We start from the raw sequence: 26,370 nt of genomic DNA on the forward strand, positions 1-26,370 counted from the left end.
TCGGTGTAAGATGATATGCCACTGACTTTTTGAGGGACCCTTCGTTTCTAAAACATTATCGTTTTTTAATGACGACCACATTATTATAAAGTCAAGGAATTTCTCTTATTTTCTTCTTCAGTGTAAGAGAACATCACCGCTTTCAGTATGTCTCATGTCAAGAGGAAGCATGACAACGTATATGCACCACCAACACTGAGAATCCAATTGCAGATTTGGCCGGTTGTGGCGAGTATCACGGAATTGACAATGCACACCGAATTAAACTGTTCTAAATCCCTCTCTCTTTCTGTCTCGCTTCTCTTTGCCTACTTTGGGTGTCAGCAGTTACGCATGTGTACATGCACGCACCAATATACGGGTGCGCACGCACTCATTGGCATGCACAAACTGCACATGCACACACACGGCATGCACGAACTGCGCATGCACGCACATTCACACACACTGGAATGCATGCATGCATGCACACACACACCGGGTCCTGGTAAACACTGCCATTACGGTCACCTGTCCCCTTGCGGGGCCAACAACATGGAAGCGACGGCAGAAAGTCGGCAGTCTGCCAAGAGATCAGGGACCATATTCAATCGGCACGACGAGAGAGCCATCTTTGGCAGCACACACACACATACACACACACACACACACACACACACACACACACACACACACACACACACACACATACTGACATGCCCACACTGTGCATGCACACACACGGTGGATGCGCTCATGTGTCTCAGATTCAATTATCTTTTCAAAGTTTGGTAGATTCGGAGACATGTTGGCCAGAATTTCATGGCCGAAAGTCGCCAACACCGGCTTGAGGCTAGTTAACTCAGGCTTTCTGCTAGCTCCCAGTTCTCTTCTCACCGCAACAACACACCAACCACCATGGTATCTTTTAGGTGTCTCTGCAGTGCAGTTGACTATGGCGGTGGGCTGGGGTGCTGCTGCTGTTGCTGCTGCGGATGATGCTGGCATGATGGACGGCTTTCTTGCCACTAATGTACCGCAAATTAAACTTGAAAACACAGCTGATGTGGTGTCCAGGTCTGGACAAAACGCACACGGAAAACAGCGCAGTATTTCTATATTAAAATTGTCACAAGTATCCATCCAGGTAGAGAATGCCATGTGTATCCTGATTCCTGACCATCACATAGTTTCTTAAATCTACCATTGCATTTCTTTTTACGAGTTTCACATAAAGTGGATGGCCCTTGCAACAGAAGCTTCCCTGGGTCTATACTTGACTGCAGGTTGATAAATCGAATGCTCTGTACATGCAGCATGCGTGTGTAACAAACCAAAACAAAGCTATTCCGTGATAGAAGTATTCACTCGATAAAGCTTGGTTTTACTCACCTCTCGCCCAAGTTCCTAAAACATCAGCCGTAAAATGGCTACCGATATCTCCCTATCCAGCATGACCATGCACTGCCGACGAATCTACGACGAAGAGTGATAATACTACAAAAGGGAAGCGGAAATCTGACGAGAAGGTTTATTTATGGAGACGTCTAAATTGCTCCGCTTGCAGGAAGAACCAAAATAAATTTTGTTATTTTGAAAATCCCGCGGAATTGGTGAATGTGGCACAAAAAAGATTATTTGAAAAAAATCGGCGTGCTCCAGCGCGAGGCGAGCATGGATCACGCTCGCGCATCTCGTTTCCACTCCCGGTATTTGACGACTCCCTGGTATTTGACGACTCCCTGGTGAATGGTATTTCGCGAGTTCGCCTGATGCCGGGTGGGCTGCGAAAAAACGACGAAAACCTACGGAGCTCAAAAAACTCAAACCTGCCACATCAGTCCGAGGTACATGTACGTGGTATGGTACGACTACTTGTACTAACAAAGTTGTAGTTCTATTTATGAGGATTCCCTTGCCTTTGTAACAAACAACGGACTCTGGACGGTTACTTTTGACCTTTGAGGCCCAAGCGGTTTTTTAAAAGCAGCAGTTATGCATTGCATGCTGTACAACTTCCCGCCAGACATTGCCAAATTTTGCTGTGCTTCCTGCACAGAGATCGTGTGCGCGCATGGATTTCCGGTTTTAATCCCAGACTCAGGCTCCTTCTTCCCTTGTTCTCGTCACCATGGTCACTGCCAAGTAGTTTTAAAAAGCTCACGACAGCGGAAAGGGTGAATTGAAATGATGTCCGAGAAAGGTCTCTGGAGACATATGTATAGCTGTAGTGCCTGGCAGATCGCCTCGTTCTTTGCTGCATTGCTTTATTTCTTGTTGACGTGGAGAAGTCATTCATATCCTACGGCGACACGGTGGTCCCCACTGCCTGCGGCTAGCCGTGATGCTAGTACCAACATTTGGGTCTCAAAGCTACCAGTACGAAGAAGATTACCAACACCACTAGGTGCGAGGAATTCTGCGACAGCTCCCGCTCCTAACCCTACAGGGAGCAGGATCAATGATGTAACAACTCCTGCGCCCCATGCCATGCAGGGGCGCCATGGTGCTCCTACCACGAGCAAAAATAATTATGCAACATTTCCTGCTGCTGCACCTACACCAAGCAAGGACACAGTGCTAGTGACGTCACAGCCACTGTCTACGTCATTGATTAGAGATGCACACGAATCGACTGCATCCGCTGTCTGCCCTCCTTCATCTGGCTGCACCAAGTTACTTCTTATCATTGTTTTCAACAGTGCATACTACTCCAATATCCCGTACATTCGCAAACTCTATGGGTCTGCGTTCTGCCATATCGTCTTCTATGGACCAGTTCCCAATAGCACAGTCCCTGTTATTCACCACCAAGATCCAACGGGTGGATTCCTGCAGCACAAGACCATTGCAAAGGCATACAGGGACAATCCAGGATATAAAGGCTACCTCTGGGCTGGAGATGATGTGCTGTTCATCCCTAAGCAATTCCTTGCATCAAAATCCGCTCTGAGCCTAGATAAAGTTTGGGTGAAGAACACACAGCCTGTAGACATGGTGGATATGAACAGACTGCCTGGTCACTGGATCTGGCGCACGCCATTCACGCCATTCAACGGCAAGCAGCCCGCTAATTATGCTGGGTTGGCCGCATTTCTCAAACAGCGCTTGCCTCAGCGAATCTTGGAGCGCCAAAGAAAAGTGTTCAAAGGTGAGAAGCTGCTTGGAACAGGTGCTGACTTTGGTTACATTCCTGGTGGAGCATTGATGGATGAATTTGCCATGCTGGCTGAAACAACAGAGCTCAGCGAGCTGTCCTTTGAAATTTTCATTCCGACATTCTCACGGTTGTTGTCTGACAGAGAAGATAACTTTGTGGAGTTCCAGGGCATCTATCTATGGTCAAGCAAAGACCGTTCATCATGGTCAAAATTTATCAACTGCTCTTCAGTTGCTGCCCTGCATCCAGTAAAACTGTCAGCTACCCGCAATCGTGAGCTCATCACTAACTTGTCTATGACTACTAAGTGCACATGGACCTGGAAACCAGAGCCTAGTTTATGTTGATAAAATAAAAGTAAATTCACAGATGCAATAGGTACATAGTTGCTTGAACCAAGAGTACATGAAAACCAGGGTGTGCAGCTTGGGACTTTTTCTACTATGGGTGTCCGTCACACCGGAATTCTGCGATTACATCATATTCGGCGCAGATCTGAGGCGGGTAATGGCGTAGTGCGTAGCTGCAGTTGTGCAGAAAGAGACCTGCTTGAATCCTACCAAAATCAAAACAAGACTCTTTTACGGGCAAACAGAATACAGTTCACTGTGGCATGGTGAATGATTAGAACACAACAGAATACAATTCACAGTGGCATGGCGAATGATTAGAACACAACAGAATACAATTCACAGTGCTGAGTGGCATGGCGAATGATTAGAACACAACAGAATACAATTAACAGTGGCATGGCGAATGATCAGAACCCAACAGAATACAATAGGTCTTTTGCCAAATAAGACACACAGTGACTTGGCGGGGCATGGCATGTGTACTGAATGCGTGACCCGGGCACACCATACATGCAGTGCATTACGAGTCACGCGCGAGCTCTTGTTCCTGAACCGCAACGATCAATCACCGCGTTTGGCGTGTACTCACCCACGCGTCGAGAAAATAGTGACTTTCCTTTTTTTGTTTTCCTTGTGTTTTTCAAAAACTATGTTTCTTCAAGCGATCGCGATCGCGATCGACATTCTAGAATAATATAATGAGGACGGTCACTGGATTTTCTCTGCCTAGTTCTTGTAAAGGGTTTAGTTTTGTTTTCTAGAAGATCTCTCCAGATTTTTTACCCATGGGAAAGGCGATCACTGCTGCGTTCCGCAGTGCAACAGCGACCGACGTTCAGACAAAATACTTTGTTCAATGTCTTCCCTGCTAGCAAGGAATCGAAAACTGGAGAAGCTAAGAGCGTGAGCAGTGACGAGTTGGACACAAGAAAGTCTTGGATTGCCGCCATTCGTCGAGATGAGCGGAATGGCTACGGGTACCATCATGTCATACAATATAGTGGTGTGTTCTAACCATTTCACTGATGAATACTATAGTCGCTATCGACGATATCCAAGTGGAGTTCAGCCTGGAGATTTAGCTCGGTTTGAAGACTCTGACATTCAGTACTACACTGGTTTTCCTTTGCTTGCTGCGTTTGATGCATGTATTCAATTTCTTCACCTGGATAATAAGAGCGTCTTTCCTTTCGCAGTAAACCAGTGGATGCCGATTCCAGGAAAAGGAAACCCGGTGATGAACGGAAGATTAGGTTAATTGGCGTGGAGAGCTTTTTCATTACCATGGTTAGTCTTCGCCATGGCACACATACCAATCTCGCCGCGTCCTTCCCAATTGGCAGAACGATTGCTGGATGTTTTCAAAAAGCTGCATCCTACAACATTCATGATCATAGATGCTACAGTGCTGAAATGTAATATCGATTCCAGTCTGTCTGCGCAGTCACAACTCTACAGCTCATATAAGACGCATAACGTTACTACCTTGAAGTGCATCATCCGTATGACCCCAGATGGTGGTGCGGCGCTTACCTCCAAGTCATCTGAAACGAGAGAGCTTGGAAGCTCAGGGCCCTACGCTATGCTTTTTTACTTAGCTCATCGTGCATGTTGTGGGAACTGATGGAAATGTTTCCTGGGAAGGCGCTGACTCTGCCGAGCACGCGCGTCCTGGAGTCGACGGGATCACTCTGCCGACGTTTCCTGTGACCGGCGCTGACTCGCCCGTTCACGCCTATTTTGGAGACGACGGGATCTCTCTTCCAAAGTATGTTTTTGCTGACGCATCCTATCACCTATTCGGCAACTAACATCCATTCTAATTTCATTTCCTCGTCTCCCTATTTCTTTCCAGAAAGTCTCTCTATACATCAGGGAGTCGTACTGTATTGGCAGCTACCCTAACGGGTCACGCCGCCCACCACCCAAGCATGGGTATGATGAGGGACAGTGGCAACAGAAACAAAAAAACAGCAAGCAGGGAGAGAAAGCAAGAGAAAGACGGCGATAGTAGTACATCTGGTGTGCGACGTATAGAAAAGAGAGATGACAAGAGATGCGCACAAAATAGGAAACAATAATTATTTTTGCAGTTCCGAAACAATCAACCAGGTGATGGAGTGTGGGCACCCGAAGTCCCACCTGGACTCCACTGGAAGAACATCCCACGCAGGGATATCAGCGATAGGCCAAGCGTTGAAAAACAGCCATGAGGACACATCGTCTAGAAGTCCACCGCGCTCGAACTGAAATTGCAGGTTCAAACAATTTCCCACGCGGCGTCAGGCAGCGTAACTCTTCTCCCTGCATCACCATCCATCTCCAGCAACCGTCTCCACTCACAGCTCATGCCTCTGCCACCACTGTACTCCTCCGAGCTTCGCAGTTTGAAACCATTCGGGGGTCAGCTACACCACCGCGAATGGAGAGACGAGGACGACAACGGTCGTGACTGAAAAGACACTGCCTTGGCGACCGCGTCGCGGAACCCTCGCCCCAGCAAATTCAGAAATACGCCAGGGGCAACTCTGGTGGACCCAGAGCCACCCCCTTGGCAAGACTAGTAAGAGGAACGACTGAAAATCAGATAAAACGGAGCTACAAAAAGTGCAACCGTCCCCTTCAAGCACAGTTGCAGCACACAGGGAGTCGTATACATGTACATGTACATAATATTGTGGCCAGCTGTTTGTAGCCAGCTGTGTTTGATGGTACGGTACGGTACGGGACAGATACGGGAGCCAGCAAATGGCCAGCTTGCGATACGGTACGGGACAGATACGGGATAGCGCCAGGCGTGACACAAACAAACAAACAAACACCAAATTAAAGCTGTGTGGACCCTGGCTAGCGCCAGACGTTACTGAAGTAACGTCTTCTGCATAGCTACGGGAATAAAGATTATTATTATTATATTATTTACGGGATCCACCAGTGACCACGAGCTCACAATCAGAAGCCACTACTTAGATCTTCTGCCAGTAGCAGGCTATGGGACTTTGATTATGGCAGACCAAGGATTTGACATCCGGGATCTCTTGATGCCACATGGCGTAAAGTTGAACATTCCCCCGTTCAAGCGATCAAGCAACAGATGGCCTTAGAAGATGTCCAGAAAACGCAACCAATTGCCACGTTACGAATTCATGTTGAGTGTCTGATGGAGCGAACCAGGGACTTCTCTATCTTTTCAAGGATCGTTCCAACAATTCTTTTCCCTATCATCATTCAGATATGGATTGTTCGCTGCCTGCTCACAGTATTCTAGGCTCATTTACTTGCTGAAGCAAATATGTTTTCCATGCCAACTGTTGCTAGCATTGCATGGCGAATTGATCTTCAGCAACACAAATTTTGTCATGCCTGAACAATCATGCACAATACGGAGCAGCTAATGACTTAGTCGGTATAAATGTGGATAGTATGATATAATTTAGATTGCAATATTTGCAAAAAGTGCAATGAATAATAAAAACCCTCTTGATGAATATTAGTGCTGGCGGTTTATCAATTTCCATGGTCACAACAGACTTACAAGGGCGAATATAAAAGTATCTTTGCAACCATACAATAGGTCCTTTGGTAGAGCAGAGCTGGACCCAGTTTCAGGAAAACTAGGACGAAATGTAGCTGCTAGAGGGACAATTATGCTCATTGCGTCGCTATGGGCTTCCACGAGCTCAGCGTCAACAATGCTCTGAATGGCAGCGGGTTTCCGCTTTCCTTGCCAATGCCTGCCGCCAAATATATCTGGAGTGCACAGTATTGGATCGATGTGATAGAACCAGGCCCTGAACAGATGGAGAAAGTTAGAATGTAAAACATGTATCGATAAAATGTACTTGTGCGAAATGTTGAAGACTGCATCCTGAAGTGGTACTTACCGATCGAGCAAATTACCCCGTTTCCTGGACACTCCGGCTCCTCTAGCTCGCAGGTAAGTCTTCAACTGGTTGATTGTCCATTTTTCAAAGGACTCGTTGTCCAAAGGCATCAAAAACCGAGCTTGGGATCGCTAATTCAACTTGATTCTCCCTCGCAGGACTGCTATCAACATTCCCTTCATCGCAAGTTGCCAACGTACCGCCACAAGAGATGTGCTCGGCTCATTGACCGCTTCATCAGCCATGTATCAAACATATCACAAAGGTCCAGCAAGAAGTAAATGCAAAAAACCTTTCTACAAATCGGACAGCAATGAAGAAGCGAGAAGAAAATAGAATCCTTCGCTGTCAGTTTTTTCCGATCCAGGAGAGAGTCTCGTTTTTTCTGGCCGCCTGGGTGAGTACACGCCAAACGCGGTGATTGATCGTTGCGGTTCCAGAACAAGAGCTCGCGCTGGGAGGAATGCACAGCATGTATGGCGTGCCTGGGTCACGCATTCAGTACGCATGCCATGCCCCGCCAAGTCACTGCGTGTCTTTGGCAAAAGACCTATTCACAGTGGCATGGCGAATGATTAGAACACAACAGAATACAATTAACAGTGGCATAGCGAATGATTAGAACCCAACAGAATACAATTCACAGTGGCATGGCGAATGATTAGAACACGACAGAATACAATTCACAGTGGCATGGCGAACGATTAGAACGCGACAGAATACAATTCACAGTGGCATGGCGAATGATTAGAACACAACAGAATACAATTCACAGTGGTATGGCGAATGATTAGAACACAACAGAATACAATTCACAGTGGCATGGCGAACGATTAGAACACGACAAAATACAATTCACAGTGACATGGCGAATGATTAGAACACAACAGAATACAATTCACAGTGGCATGGCGAACGATTAGAACACGACAGAATACAATTCACAGTGACATGGCGAATTATTAGAACACAACAGAATACAATTCACAGTGGCATGGCGAATGATTAGAACAAAACACCAAAAAATGCTGCTTGAATCCTGCTTGTAACGTTACGCCAAGAGTACATAACCCCCCGGGGGGTTATGTACTCTTGGTTACGCAGTACGCACTACATCACTAAAATGATGTAATCACGGAATTCCGCCGTGACAGCAACCCATCCGAGCTGCACACTCTGGCTTTCATGTACTTGTACTGGTACTCTTGCTTGAACCCATTTGAATCTACTCAAGATGGCGGCACAGCTAAGGGAGAGGGAGAGGGAGAGGGAGAGGGAGAGGGAGAGGGAGAGGGAGAGGGAGAGGGAGAGGGAGAGGGAAGAGAGAGAGGGAGAGGGAGAGAGAGAATGACGGAGGGTCCTCGACGTCTGTTCTCACCGTCCAGGAGCGACACTGACTCACGATCTGGTCTTCACGAGGAGCTGGAAACGGAGCGTCTTTGTAAGTTTGTATCCGGGTTCCCTGGTGATGTTTGTTCCTGTAGAGCGCTCTAAGTATAAGTGTTGCCCTTCACTGCTTCAGGCGCAATCTTTTTCCCAGCCTACATGTACTCAAGCTCGACTGTTGAGGGGGGGAATTCCCCGAAACACTGTGTATTGAGCAGGGGTGGTGTTTCTTGCAGGTTTGCCGAGTCGAAGGTTCGATGGACTTCTCGTGTGCTCTGGATGGCAGTCGTGAGTCAGTCGAGTGTCAAGTCAAGTCGGCGGAATAGCGCGAGCTCCAGTGTGGGGAGCAAACCTTTTCATACAAGGTTACTAAAAAAAGATAAGAATTAGTTGCAAGCACGGCTGAAGACCGCCAAGCAACAGCCTCTCAACTCCGGACACTCAGGTTTACAAAAGGTAACTGTAACGGGAAAATTCCACGAACTTTTTCTACGTTCTTGAGATGAACCGTGACCATGCTGTGCCATGGTCTTCCGTGTATATGTACCGTCATCCTTTCGCTGAACTGCAGCATGGTGTTTGCTGTGATGTTTGGCTTGTTTTCGCCTTGAGTGTGCGTACCCTCTCGATTCTGAAGTTATTCGTGGACCAAGAGCCTTTCCATGTTGGAGCGGTTATTGGTCAGCGCATCCAAGATTTGATATCGATAGAGCCAAATGTCCGGTCGTTGAATGTCAGCAGTCAGCTGTACTGTCAGTATTGTGCAAAGTATCGCACGCTCTGACCCGAAAGGCTGCAGTACCTTGGCAATAAACTATCGCACGCTCTGACCCGAAAGGCTGCAGTACCTTTGGCAATAAACTAGTGGACAACAACGCACCATGAGTACTCACTTTGGTCCGTTCGTTCTTCAGTTAAATTCTTTGCTCAACATCTGTACACCCATTGCCAGCCATACTAGAAGAACACTTTACGAGAGTTTACGAGACGCTCTCAGTAATCGGTAACAGTGAGAGAAGATCATCCCCAAGAGAGTACGGGGGGGGGGGGGCGTTTGAGAAGATAATTATTGATATGGCACTACACGTTTTGCACACAAATGAATGACCATGATCATACACACTTAGACACTAGGACGACATAACAAATGTCACAGCTGGTTTCTTCCTGACAATACGCTCATTTGCTTCGTCTTCTTCCTTCCCACCCGACTCTCCAACAATGAACCCTTTGATGATCACCCTCACCATCCATGAAGGTCTGATCCTCATCCGGCTGTCTGATCATCCGTGTCCACACCAACCATTCTGTCCAGGCTGTGCCAATGGAAGGGGTAAGCGGATTATGCTTGGAAAATGACCAGATTAGTATGCTCTAGTAGCCCTTTCCCAAAGGTGCTCTTTTAATTCGCACTTAGTGCTTTTCGCGTCCCTCAAAATATGCTGAAAAAGTGCTCTTTTTTCAGTGAAAACAGGCAAAGCGTGTTCTTTTTTCAGTGAAGCATAGCCATGATACATGTTCAGATATGAACCCAAGCTGAGAAATGAATACGCACTCTTCCATTATTTATGGCCCGCTGGCCCTCGAAAGGCAAAACAGGAAGTGAAGTTCAAAAAATCCACTTTTTACAGCATTGTGTACAAGCTTCACCAACGTGTTGCCCCCGGGGCAAGGCACAAAGAGCCCTTAGTTCTCCCACTCGTTTATACGCAGTATGGCATGCGCTCTATTTCTTTTTCTGGCGGCAGGCAGATGGAACTCTCTTCCAGCTGACTGTCGACAGGCCCACTCTCTTCCTCTGTTCATTAATATGGTTAAACTTCACCTAGGGTTCCCAGTAAAAAGGCAGTAGCCTGTTGGGACTCCCCTAGTAAAAATAAAAACTACTACTACTAACTACTACAAAAAAGCAGCGTGCCAAGGGCCATCGAGCACTCGGAAACTGTGATCGCATGCATGAGCGAACAGATTTTAGCACTTTTTCAGCTAAAAAAGCTCAAAAAGGGCAATATTCACCAAAAAAACGCAGAAAAGAGCGAAAGAAACGGGATTTTCCAACAGGGCCAAAAAGGGCGAGCACCTTTGGGAAAGGGCTATGCTCTAGCGGATTCTCGTGAAAACAGCCAATTATGCTTTTACATGTACATGTACATGATTGTATATCCTTCACCAAAAAGACCAAAAGAACAGAACTGATAATCATCATGAAAAATGACTCAAATCATTGTCATGATGTGGACTGGGAGATTGGTGGAAGTACATACATGTACAATGTCATGTAAGAGGAATACCAAATTCACAAGCAAACGCTGAACTTTTGGGTGATGTCCTATTATCATGTGGCTGCTGAAATATTATACATGTACCAAATCGACAAGAAGCGCTATGTATGGTCCTTCAATAGCAGGTGTGTATATAACAGCCTCGTTGGGCATCTGCCCTTCTTTTTCGGATACCAATTTGTGCTCCTTCTCAAAAGGACCTGATAAAGCCAAAAATTATGCCGGCATAATCAATTTTCTTGATGAGAGTAATAATGTAAATTTACCCCCAAATCGACAAATTGATAGCACTTGACAAAGCCCTCAAAAACTTCTGTTTTAAGCTTCCGTTATAAGCCAGTGGCAGCATCATCAACATCTGCCACCTACACTATGGAGGGTCTACCTCTTCCCAGTATTGACATCCTCAAACATCTGGGAGTTCGCTTCAATGCAGACCTAAACTTCCGTCAACACTACCTTGACATCAGTCGCAAATTCAAGCAGAGAGTAAGCCTACTTTGTCACATGGCACATCGTCTTACACCGCAGGCCATGATGCTCCTCTACAAGTGCTATGTTAGACCTGTGATTGAGTATAGCGTCGTTGTGTGGTCCTTTCGTCTTCGTTCAAGCGACTTGACTGAGCTGGATAGAGTCCAGGCCAGGTTTGCAAGATCCTACCTTAGGAAACGCAAAATCCAAATCGACTTTAATACACCCAAGCAGGATCTTAATAAAAAAGCTAGCATTGAATCCCTTCTTTACCGCAGGCAGTTTTTAAGCTTGGTTACCATGCACAAATTTATTTTCAAGTATCGACGTTGCCTAGCTTCATTCCATTTCAATATCACGCAGAGTGCGAGACGCCCTAACAAAATTATTCTCCCTAAAGCAAAGACCACATCAAAATCGTTGTTTCTCTTCCAAACCTCCCTCTTATGGAACTGCCTCCCACCAAGACTAACTGCAGAACCATCCATTATTGTTTTCAAGAATGAGCTTCGCAAACTCACTTGCAAACATAGTGCTTCGCTCTCCGGTATGCCTACGCCATGTACATAACCCCCCCCCCCCCCCCCCGTGTGCTCCCCAACGCATTCACGCTGCACAACTTTTCACTACTTTCACTTTAGCTCATACGTGTACATGTACATCCTTCAAAGCGGTGAACCCCTTGATAGGCGACAAGCCTCTGGGTCATCCTAATAAAGATATTATTATTATTATTAAAGTATGCTTCTAGTACTAGTAGCTGCAGGGGGGGGGGGGGCTATAACTATGCATATGCAGACTTTTCCCGTTACTATCAACATGTACCAGGCAGGCACAGTGGGTTGGTCAAAGACCATGATTGAGATACGAGAGGTACCTGGTTCAAGTCCTGCCTGGGAGCGGTTTTTCCAGCCGTGCTGCTACCCACAGTCAACTGGGAACTAACTTGTGGCAAGGCACAAGGGGTACATGGATGCAGCTAATGTGGTCGTTTTCGGCACTTGTGCCAGAGGTTGTGAGACTTACCCACTCAACCCCACCGTTAGGCGCTGCATCTGCCGCTAGGGTTTATCGGGTGTTAGCGGCCGTCGTGAGTTCCCTTCGGGAACGGATACGATAATTTACTTACTTTACTTTTATCTACATGTAAGTATACCCCGGCCCGGCTGCAGAATTTGAATGAAATCTGTTGGGTCATTATGTTTGACTATAATGTGTTGGTACATTGTCACGGTACACGTCAGCCAATATTGGATTCAGTAAACCGCACTCTAAGTACTTCATATTGATTCAATGTCAAATATCTAATGTTTAGCATATGAACCATAATACAATGTACATGTAGCTGGCTGTACTACTTGAAGAAATGAAGAAAATCTATCCGGGCCAATTTCGGGAATAACCACATAACACGGAGTACCGATATTTGCGTCCCAAATCGAATTATTACGAATGAAATTGTTAGTATGGGCAGCCAGCTGGCCCTCGTCATGATTTAGGGTGAAAGTCTACCGTGCCGTCTCCCTTATGCTATGACTCCATAATGCATATGTACAGAAGAGAAAATCCAGGGGCTCCGTTGATGAAATTCTGTTTTGTCAAGTGGGCATTTTTGATTATTGTGGATGGCGTGTAGTGCCATAGTACAGTTCCTTTTGCTACGTAACATTTGCACAAGTCACGTTTCAGCAATTGAACTAGGAAGATCTATGTCTCTGATCTTGTCATTTGGCCCGGCTGGTGCTGTGCATTAACAACCATTGTCAGGCACCCTCGAAAGACCAACAGCGATGAGTTCATGACCCAAGCATTATTTGGGCCGTTAAGTTGACTAAACGGGAGTGTAGCAAGCTTTGATCGGCGTACTTCCTTCCGTACGTAGTGAAATGTTGTCCGAGCTGAATAGATTCTATCTCCTGCGGTTTAGTACAACAGTTTCACACCTAATACTGTAGATTCGACGTTTCCAAGAAAAACCTCCATGGAGACTGGAAACTATAGCAGATCATAAATGATGCAGCAGCTCAGCTGATTCCTCAGCTCGTGTCTAGGTTCATGTACTTTGGTAAACGTGTTGTGGCAGACTCCATGTGTAAAGCTGCATACTCTTGGGGTTATTGATTCTTGCTGATAATTCCATTAACGTTATTGCATAGATATGAACATCATAATAATTGAATGTTGGCAAGACCCAACAAGGTGTCCCTAATGATTTACATCAGATCTTCACAAAATGCACATACTGTAAGACATGATTTTATAATATACAATCATGTCTTACAGTATATATTATATATTTAAACGAGGAAGCAAATCTAACGTTTTAACGGATGACATTTCTTCGTTATAATATATCCGTTGAGGCCGTACTGCTTCATATATGCTGTGTGTGGATATGGCAGAATACTGCAAGATTGTTAACATATCTTCTCGTTAACCTATGAATTTTGGACAATCGTTAAATTTGCGACTCGTTATAACAGAATGTCTTACAGTACATCTTGAAAAGCCATATTTTGGTTTCACATACACGTCTCATTTCTATCACAGAGATCAGTAGCCATGGGCCATTGGTGGCAATACTGGTAGGAGTTGCCCGAGGCTTAGCCAATAATTTCCGTTCTATACCCAATATACATACCCGAACTGGGCACAAATCTATCCCATTCCTTGGTGCTGACCCCTTTGATGCACCCCCGAATCCCTTAGCATTATTAGCACCTCCAATTCATTTCGTCATCAGCTCACCGCATGCTCAGTACTGTGTTGTAAAGTATGCAAATTTTCGACGCTTTTAAATTGCAGCCTCCCCAGGGCAAAAACACATCTCGGCCACATTGAAATTTCAGTCTGTACTGCTGATGCCTGTATACACTGTCACATTGAACCTTGCAAAACAAATTTTAGGCTACAAATGCCCAGTAAATAAAAGGGGAGAAGGCACTGAACGAAGTGTCAACCTACGAATACAACCTCAGTGCAACAATATGCTCTTTCTCTTTCTGCTTGTGTAAGCAGAAAGAGCACGTTGTTGCACTGAGGTTGTATTCGTAGGTTGACAGTTCGTTCAGTGCCTTCTCACCTTTGGTTACGTAATCTTGTTACCTTTTGCGTTTCCTCTAGTAAATAAATGACAACCGCTCTATTCAGTTGCTATTCGCTCCTGGCGCATGCGCTGGACGCAAAATTATTTTATTTGTGATGTCGAAAAAGTATGCGGTTGTCAGTTGACAAACCCCCTTTTATTTACAATTCAGTTGCGTGATGTCCACCACTTTCCGAATTACAAATGCGCAGGCCGATAATAGCCGAAAATAAAATATGCGCCGAATATGCAGTACCTTGCTCACTCTGTTAGAAGACATTAGGGCTACTGGGAATGAATGCTCAAGTAAAATGATGAAGTACAGTAATACAATACTATATGGAGTTCATTTGGCATGAATACACCAAGCCAACTCTCCTATACAAACAGTATAGTGTTGCTGCCAAAAATATGATTAGCTAAAGTTGCCTTTTTGCATTATTATGGTTGAACTTTTTTTTCCTGTAGCCTCGTTCCCATGCTGGGGATTTAATCACGAAATTTGTTAGCAAGACGAAGAGGTTTTATGTGAGCTTACTATTATTCTACCTGCACTTGCTTTTATCTTTTTTGTGCAGGACTCTGAGAAGCTGGAGGGACCCCACAAACCTCAAGCATTGAGGATACAACTTTTAACCAAGAACCAGGCAACATGATGTGCATGTATCACGTTCGCTGTGATTGCATCGTTTCAGGGTACACTGACAACATACTAGTACTAGTAACTAGTCCTTGATTAGCAGCAGTGGCCTGAATTATTGCCTGGCCGCTATTCATATAATCCTTTGGTGCTTACTCATCGCCTTGTTCTGTCTCTAAAATGGCGTATGGGTGTTCTGAGGCTTGTAATATTTGCTCAAGCCGCGCATTGGCATTGGTGCATGTCGGTAAATGCCAGCCACTGCTGCCTAGCTCAACATGTTTTGTATGATGTAGAATGCGCTCTGTGTATCTACAATCGAGTGACCTGCTTGTGTGGGCTAACTGTAACTACACCAACAGTTGCACTAGTATGTGCACTGTGCTGGCACAGTGTATCATACTCAGTCTTGTCACTTCTTCTCCCACTTTTACTGTATTGTTTAATTCACTGTACACATCTTGCCCAGCTCCTCTAAGGCCACACAGAATTAGTTTGTTGTTTTGGGCCGCTACACTCAGCTGGTGTAAGGTTGGTCTGCTTCTCTCTTCCTTCTCTTCGACGTGTCCAGCCAATCATTCATGTCCAGCTTTGCATAACTTAGATCACTGTATATACAGTCACCTGGCTGGAAACGTCCATGGCTGCAAAATCCCATCTTTCTTGAGGGACCCCATTTTATAGAGTGGACGACATTCACTTTCCTGATAGACTCACCTCAGATGTTGGTACACTGTATTGTACCCATCCCTGATTTGTACATGGACCACTTTTTTGGCAACTCCGAACAGTGAGAATGTCTGCTGTGGATAGTTCTCATGCTTTAAACTCATTCGTAAACAAGTACGGTATAATACCACCAAAATGTAGTTCATTACAAGTCGTCGATTATGATCCTTTGTTGAGACGAAAGCTTCGGGACCTGGGAGTACTTGTGACATACCCATATCATACTCTCTCAGGTTCTGAAGCTGTGTGCTGTGTGCCAGGGGTTATGGCGATCGAGTGCATGTATGTTCGGATAAGGGCGTGGGAAAACACTCATCTAAAACATACTCATTTCCTCATGCATACTTTCATTTCTCATTCTTTTTGGCACACACTCCAGCTCCTCGAAATTATCATGGGATGCATGTTGATGACAGCCTGCTGCCATGCAGCCTGAGCAGTTCGGACAATCAATCATTCGGATAATCAGCATTCTATATTACTACAGTTGTAGCAGCTGTATTTCATGTACAGTACTACAGTAGAGTCAGGCGCCGAAGAACGTGTTGCCCAAGAATGTCCAGCCTGAAATACTAAGAACACCACCGCCTTAAGTTTAAAAGAATGGCGGTGTTGGTTTTCCGGTAGCTTTCGGGATACATAATTATGATCCTAACATGATTTTAGAATTGCGATCAACAGAACGAGCTGAACCGACATTTCACAAAGGCTTTTATTGTTTTCAAAAACGAGTGGATACGAAGGCAGTGAAGAACGTGGAAGAAAGAAAAAATGTGATATGGAAAAAAATGATGAACAAAAAATTTGTACTTCGAACTAGTTTTCGCACAACACTCCTCAGGAAGCTACGTTGTACTAATGAAAAACAATCCAGAAAGATACTAATAAAGAGAAATGGAGTGAGAAGAAACAACACCTATGAAAATGATAATCCTAGCACTAAGGTAATAACAGGAAAAACTGCGAAAGCAATTAACGAACTTATAAGGACTACTAGTATACTGTGACACAAGATATGACACCATGGCCAACCAGAGCCAAACCGACAGAACAAGCTGCCACTAAAACAATTTCAAATGAATAATGCTGTCCTTCTGGACACACAGATCAGGCTTATGAATACGTTGACAAACAGCTTCTAACACACTCAACTGCAACTTATAACCATGACGAGCACGGCACAAAACAGAAAAAGAAGAATCAGAATACACCTTGCAACAATCAGGACGAGATGCAAGATGCTTATACACTGATGACTTCCTACTAGAAAACACACGCTCGCACCCACTCTTACTCACACAATCATTCTCGCTCTCACACTCACCGGAATCACTGGACTCACTGGCCGAATCCTCCTCAACGACGTCCTGCCTCGGAGCAATCAGGTCCCGTCTCCTCCCATCCCTCGTCTCACGTTCCTGTTGTGTATTACGTTGGCTCGGTACTTCCGTACTGAAATAGGTCATGGTGTAATTAGCAGTTGTTCTTCTGGGTCTCGTTGATATTGAGGTAGGTATTTTTGTCGTCTCTGCCGGTGATGCAGCAAGCGATGCTGATGCAAACGTGTCTGCATGCAACACACGTGGCGTCGCCGAAGCCACATCCACCTCCGCTGGTGGAGGGAGTGACTTGGTCATGGCCACGGGAGCCAATGGTGGACTTGCCGAGTGGGACGCTAGGTCCTGTGTTGGCGGAGGTAGTGGTTGTTTACGGGGTCTTCCCCGCGTGGGACGCTCCAGTTGTGCGCTACGTGGGATAATGTGTAAAGGAGTGTGTTGCTTGATGCGTTCGCTCAGGTGCTGAACAGTCCTACCAACATACCGGCTAGCACAATTCCGGCATTCAAAGTTGTAGATTACATGACTTAAATGATGGGTTGGTAGGACGTCCTTCAACACCGTGAACGAACGCATCGTTGTGTACACGGGTATGAAGTGTACCGCATAGTCGGTTTGTTTGATGATCGCACGAACTTCACGACTCACATTGTCAGACTTCTTGCCCTTCCATGGTTAATTGCTTTCGCAGTTTTTCCTGTTATTACCTTAGTGCTAGGATTATTATTATTATTATTATTAAATTTTTGATAGGGCAATCCCCACAGGCCTAAGGCCTTTTGACAGGGTACCCTAAAAAATGAAGAACAGAATTACGGAAGGTATGCAAGGAAGAACTTGAGCGGACCTCCGCTGGGAGGGCATTCCAGCGGTCAGAGCCAAGGAAAGTGACAGAAAATAAACCATAGCGACGTTTGGCTGTCGGAAGAGCAAGGGAAGAGGACACTTGAGAGCGGGTGCGAGAACTAGTGCAGGTAGAATTAGAGCGGAGACAGAAACAGTTAGCAACAAAGACACTAGCCAGATCATGAAGCGCACGGTACGTTAGAACGTACAGCTTGAATTGGTACCTGACAGACAAGGGAATGATATGGTAGCGGGCAAGAACAAGGGAGACATCAGATAGGCGGGGCATGCAAAATACAATACGCAGCGCTCTATTACTAAGTCGGACAACACGGTCATGGAGGGAGGCAGAAAGGCAGTGAGCAAAGGAATTAGACCCATACTCAAGTATGGACTGAATGGAACAGATGTAGAAAGCCCTCTTAGCATCGATCGTTAAATGGTCTCGGACCTTTCTAAACATTCCTAACTTACAGCCTATTTTACGTTCTAATTGTGCAATGTGAACTCCAAAGGAGAGATGTTCGTCAAGAACTATACCGAGGTATTTCACGTGTGCATTAGGGGTGATGGTGACATCTTCAATCTGAACGTTGACATCGGGGTCAAGAGGTTTCGACTTTGGCCTGAACACAACAAGCTGGGTTTTCGAGGAGTTCAACATAAGACCTCTCGTTGCCAAGAATTCCTTTACTTTGATGATGTCCTCTGTGAGGTCTTTGCATAAGTTCTGGACATTCTTCCCCGCCCTGTATAAAGACACATCATCTGCGTATTGACGGGCTTTGCAGTGTTTGGGCACAGCGGGGAGTTTCCTCACGGACAAGTTAAATAGAAACGGCCCTAAAACAGAGCCTTGTGGAACGCCTCTGTTGCTTGTGTATGGTTGCCCTTGTTGAGTCTTAGTGACCACGCACTGTTGTCTGTTTGTAAGGTAGCTGTGAAACCATTGCAGAGCGACTCCGCCAATACCAATCTCAAGTAGTTCTTGAAGTAACATGTTGTGGTTGACAGTGTCAAAGGCCTTTGACATATCAAGGAAGGCAGCCACTACGTAGTCACCCTTGTCCAAGGCAAGCATCCAATCGTTGGTAACACAAGTCAGCAAGTCTTCGCAGGAGTGGCCTCTGCGGTAGGCGAATTGCTCTGCAGGGAGATGTTGCAGTGCGGGTGGTGCATTCTGGATGTAGCGTATGAGTTGATCATGCACTATGTGCTCAAGTAACTTTGACATATGGGGGAGCAGTGATATTGGTCTGTAGTTGGAGGAGACTGACCTATCACCGCGCTTGTGGATTATCATTTTCATAGGTGTTGTTTCTTCTCACTCCATTTCTCTTTATTAGTATCTTTCTGGATTGTTTTTCATTAGTACAACGTAGCTTCCTGAGGAGTGTTGTGCGAAAACTAGTTCGAAGTACAAATTTTTTGTTCATCATTTTTTTCCATGTCACATTTTTTCTTTCTTCCACGTTCTTCACTGCCTTCGTATCCACTCGTTTTTTGAAAACAATAAAAGCCTTTGTGAAATGTCGGTTCAGCTCGTTCTGTTGATCGCAATTCTAAAACTATTGTCGCCTCGACGCCTACTAACATGATTGTTTCTATATATAACTTTCTAAGAACATGCTATAAGAGCGCAGCCGGATGGCTGAAAAATAAGAGCACCCCAGGCTAACCTCTTGGACACAACGTTCTTGGACGCTCGACTCTACTGTAGTATGGAAGAACGCTCTTCGGCAGGGATGTTACATGTTAGAAATCATGCATGCAAGATGCCTATTTAAGTCTGCTCTTCTTTTATGACAAGCTTTGGCATGCATGCAGCTCTTTATAAATCCCAAAGGTGGAGTGCAATGACATGTTTAATAAGTCCCAAAGGTGGAGTGCAATGACATGCATTTGGAACCGTGATCACTAAAATCCTGCGCTTACCGGTAATTCTAAGATTTAGAACTATAAGTGATGTTGCACACCAAAGAACGTCGTTCCGACGGCCTAGGTCGGGGGCGTTCTTGGAAGAACATCATGCTGGATTGTAGATAAACTATATAACCCGCATGTGTGTGATAACAAAAGCTGCGGTACAGTGCGGAGAAACTAGTATAACATACTAATATCACCAGTAGGTTTTTTAAACTTCTTGTTCTATACTGGAGAATATTCCAGCGAGTGAATCCAGAGCAAGTGCTATGGAAATGGACTAGCGAGAGCTCACAATAGCCAGACAGACCCACGAGTCCTTTCTTGAACCGAACAATAATCATCTATGGCATTCAACATGCAGTTTGGGAAGCCATGCAGTCCTGGGACAATTATCCAAATGCATTCTTGTCTCCAGACCAAACAATGATTGTTATCATACTTGACAATTTCCAACTCTACGACCACCATGCCAGCTCAAGCAAAAAGAAGCAAAGGAAGATGGAGATTTCTACTTGTGCAGCCATTCAGGGAGGAGCACGAAGGCTGTTTTAACATTACATGATTCGACTTTGCACGCACTTTCCAAAAGTGTACTTATCACACACCATGTGAACTCTTAGGCTGTTTGCAGTGCGATATACTTACATGTGCATGCACTTGCCGCACATTCACACTCCAGTACAAAACATAATTATGAAAATATGTAATGCACATAATGTAACATTCTACGCTTGAAAGCAGATCAGCATTCGAACTTTTTCATTGCCTTCAGGCTGCAACAGCATATTGCAAGAGGGCACAATGGTCCAACCCAACATCTTCCAGTGAACACCATCGGCCATGGCAGTACAGACCATCTGACATTCACTCACACCACCCACATAGAAGAGAAGCAATGTTGATACTTCATAGTTAACACGTTACAAATACTACTGAGGGTGCATAAAGGCAGTACACCAGGTTCAGGATGCATTGATCCATTCTTCTGCTTCAACTACCTTAGCTGCTCATTTGATCTATGGCTATGCATGCTGTCGTCAGTGAGCCACATCATTGCGAAAGACTGATGACGGAGAGATCATTGCGCGTGTGTAGTCACAATACTATCAGAGAAATACGTTTGGCAAATATAGGAATACTGTGGACAAAATTGTACACAATAACCTGCCTTGAAGCAAATCTCAGAAAGAAAGCGCTGTGCAGATGCATGTCAGCCGCTTCAGATTCAGTCACTTCGTGAGATCCAATATTCTTCCAACATTCTTCCAACTGTACTGTTCAGCCTTCGGTGATCCACAGAGACAGACAAACAATCTGTTCCGTCCTTCCACATGAGAAACAGAGAGTGAACATGTTCCAGTTCATTCCAGTATGAAGGTGGCGGATACAGGCAATGAAAGTCATCGTTGGGCCAACATGACCAGCCTTCAGACATGAGTTCTCAGAGACCTTCGCTCATGATAATGGTATTCACCCTTGGCTACAATCCTGCAAAACACATGAAAAGATTGCAGCAAAACAAACTGGATGTTATAAAGAAGCAATTTAGGAAAACTAAGCCTATCGTATTTGTAGTACAGTGAAGCTAAGATACAACACCCAGCAGGCAGGCAAACTTGCTAATATCCGATGAATTAGCATGCCTGGTCATGGCACACCGGGTACCAAATATGCAACCAGCATAACGTTTCCACCAGTATGAATAATCTATTGTAACGTTATTATCAAACTACATAACTGCTAAGAATGTGCAACTACTAACATAAGGTACGATCGGCTTCGAAATCCAATGGTTATGAGCAAGCGCGCATATATTTCTACATGTGCCATGTAGACAGAGTGTTTCATCAGGTTCAGTAGGCATGGATCCACAGTTCATTGTTCTGCTTCAACTGCCGTAGCTGTGATGTACAAGTTTTGATCTCTGGCTACGCATGATGGTATTAATGAGCCCAATGGCCCACAAAAACCGAAGTGATGAAACTTTCTGCCGTGGGCAGAGGGATCATCGAGTTGCCCACTCTTGGTTATGTACTCATGCCATTACCAACTATCAGTGCACAAGTACTGCTACGCCCTCACTATGATCCATTGCGACAATATCATCAGGTACATGCATGCTACTGCACCCAAGCTGGACTCAATTTCCCGTGATACGACCTGTCATGGAGCTGCAACAACCAGCGATGCAAGTTTGCAGTCCAATTATTTGAAACTGGCCCGCTATGTTGCTGAGAATGTACTCAAGGCAACATTTGAGAAATTACCTTTCGAAAAAATGTTCGGTACAAACATGGCCGGATATTGTTTAAACTTTACGGTACTGTGTGAAGAAAACAACTATTTTATTGCATAGACTATTTAAAGGAGCTATCCAGCATTATCCATAATTTTCACGAAATGAAAGAAGGACCCTCCTCCACCCCCCCCCCCCCCCCCGATTGATGTCTGTAATATCAATATTTTTTCGAAACGAAACTCCCCTTGACCCACCAACAAACGAAACTTTTTCTCTTCGTGTAAAAGATCGACAATTATGGACCCGGCATTATCGATAATTTTCACGAAATGAAAAGTTTAGTTATGAGCAACTTGTGACCGTCCCCCACCCCCACCTACTCACCCCTCAACGAAAAATAGCTGGAATGGACTAGTGTTTCAGCTATCAATATTTTTCATTACGAAACCCTTCTTGACCCACCCGCCCATGAACGATTTTTTTCTCGTTTCGTTTTAAAGATACTCAATCTGTTAAAGATAGATAATTATGGACGGCCCCTAACGTGCCAGGTTAAAAATGAATGGACCGTAGAAGATTGTTAGTGATATCACACGATCAGAACAGGTGACAACCAACACTACATGGCTGTATACTTGATGTGCTGCATTTACTGGGTGCAACGCAGGGAGTTGTAGCATCTAGGGAGACGACACAGGCGACTGTAAAGCTAAATGACATGGGGTTCAACCCAGGGGTTCCTGTTTCAGCCACCCTTGGGGCACCATTGGGCAGATCTATACACGCTCGTACATGGTATTGCTAACCTGGGCCGTTCTCAGGGTCAGTAGGTCAATGCCGTGATCGCGGGTTGCACAGATCACGGAAAACCTCCAAATCCTGACCCAAAATTCTATAAAGTATTGTGTAGTCTCCCTACAGTGTAGGTGCTATGACTCCCTGGTGCGATGTACCTGCTGGTAAATAGACAAATTGCAACCAGGCCATAATTCGGATAGAGCAGACGATCCTGTCCTGGACCCTGTTCCACATTCAAAGTATCTAGACTCATATAGTGAGGGAGGAATATTGTGGTACTGACTCCGATTTTCATGCGCTAAGAAATTATCAAGTACATTGTATATGTAACTGTAAGTGATAATCACTCAAAGTACGAAGCAAACAGTAATATTCACTGGTTAGAGGGAAAGGCACAAACGGGAAAGGTCTGAAGAAAAATTGACTGTCACCACCAGGATTCGAACCAGGGACCTTCGCTTGAGGCCAGCGATGCTCTAATCACTGAGCTAAGGTGTAGCCGTCATCCCAGCCGAGATCGTTCAACATTTTCTTCAGACCTCGTAACGCACACTAACAAGTCAACATCAGCTAATGGTATAATTATGTACTCTTTTTCGATTGTACATGCAAGCTCTACCTTGTGATGTTGAGCTCTCTTCGTTTGGTGGGGCTACTCTGATCGTCTAATGTGAACCACAGTCCACCTACAATTCTACATTTGCAACGTTGTCCAATGTGCATCGGCACGCATTGTACATAACTGTTACAGCAAAGTGTAGATTATCCGCACCCCTCGGGCGCACGCTTTCTCCAGGGGGTTCGGATGGGGAAAAATTCGGATAACGGAGCAGTCACACATCCATCTAAGACTTGCACATTCCTTCACGTTTCCATCATTTCTCACATTCTCTTCACAGGAACTAGACACACCCTAGCTCCTCAATATGAAAACTGGCATTTCGAATAAGTGATTGTTCGGAATATCGGCATTCTACTGTACCGTAAAGTCGCGGATAAAAGCCGGGCTTATAAGCACATAAGCCGCTTTCTCCATCAGGTTTTAATGCAAACCATGCTTATTATGCACCACTGATATTTTTGCCAGACTTGTATGCCAGGCTTCTAAGTGCGACACGCGTAGATCTACCACTGACTACCGGTATGGCGGCAGTTTTACTATGCACCATACATAGTGCATGCACTCTTGACCCACCCGATCCACGCTTGCATAGAGCAAGGCTTCTACGCGCGACGGGCTTATATGCATTCGACCCGTTTGATTTTCAGGCTTCTATCTGCGATGTGCTTGTATGCAAACCCGGATTTTATCCGCGACTTTACGGTATTCATATTCACGCTTTCGGTACAGTCTGGAACAGGAGATCCTAGTTCGACTCAGACTGCCCTTTCCATAATACGTTTCCCATGTACTCGCAGTTCTTTTATCGGAACATCTTTTCTTCCCAACCTCAAATCCTGTGCAACACCGGCTGGCTTTCCTCAGTTTCCTGAGTGGTGTTACCTCTCAATAGAAGCATGAGTGGCCATTCAATATACCGGTATAGTAAAACATGTCCATAATTATCGGAGAAAGGATCGGATGGGGCTAAATAATTTGAAACTGTCCACCTCTCCTCACTGCGCTCTTGGCCCACATTTACCACACCATAGCGAGGAAGTTCGTTCTTGGATAGATGCTCTACATCCTCCAGACATCTATCCAAGAACAAACTTCCTCGCTATGGTGTGGTGAATGTGAGCCAAGAGTGCAGTGGTGGACAGTTGCAAATAATTTTACTACAATGTGCTAAGGAGAACAGAGGCACTAGCACCTGGGTGGAAACTATTCTGAATTTTGAATGACAGGGAAGGCTGAAGGATGCCCATGAAACCACTGCCAAAGCAAACACAAACTTGAAAAGCAGTGCATGCATGGTGGCGGTGGGAAAAAGGAACCAAGGAAAGTGTGTACATATTTTTGTTGAAAGGATGAGAATTCAAAGAAAGCTGGCTGCTTCCTCTACATGTATTTCCATGATCGGCCAGTGCCTGCAGCACGAACAGTACATTGTAATACATGTATGTGCATAGACAGACAAATAAACACTAACCTGAGCATGGGTACCGCTTGTATTCGTGGTCAGGAAAGTGAAAGTACGAACGAAGGAGAAGAAGATTGTTGACTGTGCGCAACAGCATGGCGAACAACTGCATATCCAGAGGGCACACGGCTTGCCAGAATGGGTCGGCTACATCTTCGCTAATTTTCTATCCTAACAACATTCAGCTTCGAGGTCAAGGACGACGGCATTTTTGGAAAGAAATTTCGAATTTTGGAGAAGAAGCTTGCTTTCGGAAAAATGTTCCTTTCACGCAAGGCAGCATGCCAGGTCAGGCGTTTGAACCAAGTGAACTGTGTCGGCAGATCGACGTTTACGTTCCAGGCCGACAGTTTTTTGACCAAGCCGTGAATCGCCCTCGCTCTGACTCCCCCGGCTACGAAGGAGTAATTTTACAACTCTTCAGGCCAGCAACAGGTCTCTGATGCAGAGCTGCAAGTGACGGATATCAGCAAGAGTACATAACCCCCCAGAGTGTGCAACTCCACTATGGGTGCTGTCCCGACAGAATTTCAAGTTGACGTCATTTTGATGATGCAATGCGCACTGTACACGGATTATCAGACGAATCCGGAACCTGTGGTTGACCGAAGCAGATCGATCCTGTACAAATTATTGCAAAGATAAACGTGTGATGCGTTGACACCCGTACACATGTTGTAAATCACTGGTGCAAGGAGCATTGCGTCATAAATAATGACGTCAACTTGAAATTCTGTCGGGACAGCAGGGTATGTGGGAGTTGCACACTCTGGGGGGTTATGTACTCTTGATATCAGTCATTTGCAGCCACTAATAAGAGCCTCCTGGTCGTTGCAATCTGATACATAATATCAAGAGTAGATAAACAAGAGTGTGCAACTCCGGATCTCTCCTGCACAATCTGCAGATACCCCGCGCTTTTTGTTTACGTCACCTTTTTTCAGAGAAACGCGGCTTTGCCGCAGAGCAGTGTGAGAGCACGTGCTGGGCACCGACCTTGTAGTGTAAAGCCCAGCCAAGTGCACGAGGGAAAACTCTCCAAAAGGCTCGCAGCGCGTGCGTCGTCGAAAAGATTACGTCAACAAAAAATTCCGCCGTGGGCCAACCCGTCCGCGAGTTGCACACTCTTGTTTATCTACTCTTGATAATATAGAGAGCTAAAAAGCTG

At 45.3% G+C, this 26,370-nt stretch overlaps 2 long non-coding RNA genes across 2 annotated transcripts; both read right to left on the reverse strand.

Moving 5' to 3' along the window:
* Window positions 1-490: 490 nt before the first annotated feature.
* Window positions 491-1,704, reverse strand: LOC135813699 (uncharacterized). Its single transcript, XR_010553092.1, has 2 exons — window positions 1,372-1,704; window positions 491-1,058 (listed from the first exon to the last, which is right to left on the reverse strand). It is a non-coding gene; the product is annotated as an uncharacterized LOC135813699 (long non-coding RNA).
* A 19,273-nt stretch (window positions 1,705-20,977) lies between these two features.
* On the reverse strand, window positions 20,978-25,603 carry LOC135813700 (uncharacterized). The gene is made up of 2 exons (XR_010553093.1): window positions 25,212-25,603; window positions 20,978-21,569 (listed from the first exon to the last, which is right to left on the reverse strand). It is a non-coding gene; the product is annotated as an uncharacterized LOC135813700 (long non-coding RNA).
* Window positions 25,604-26,370: the final 767 nt, after the last annotated feature.

This window comes from Sycon ciliatum, chromosome 4, assembly GCF_964019385.1.
Source record: "Sycon ciliatum chromosome 4, ocSycCili1.1, whole genome shotgun sequence".
NCBI classification, from domain to species: Eukaryota; Metazoa; Porifera; class Calcarea; order Leucosolenida; family Sycettidae; genus Sycon; species Sycon ciliatum.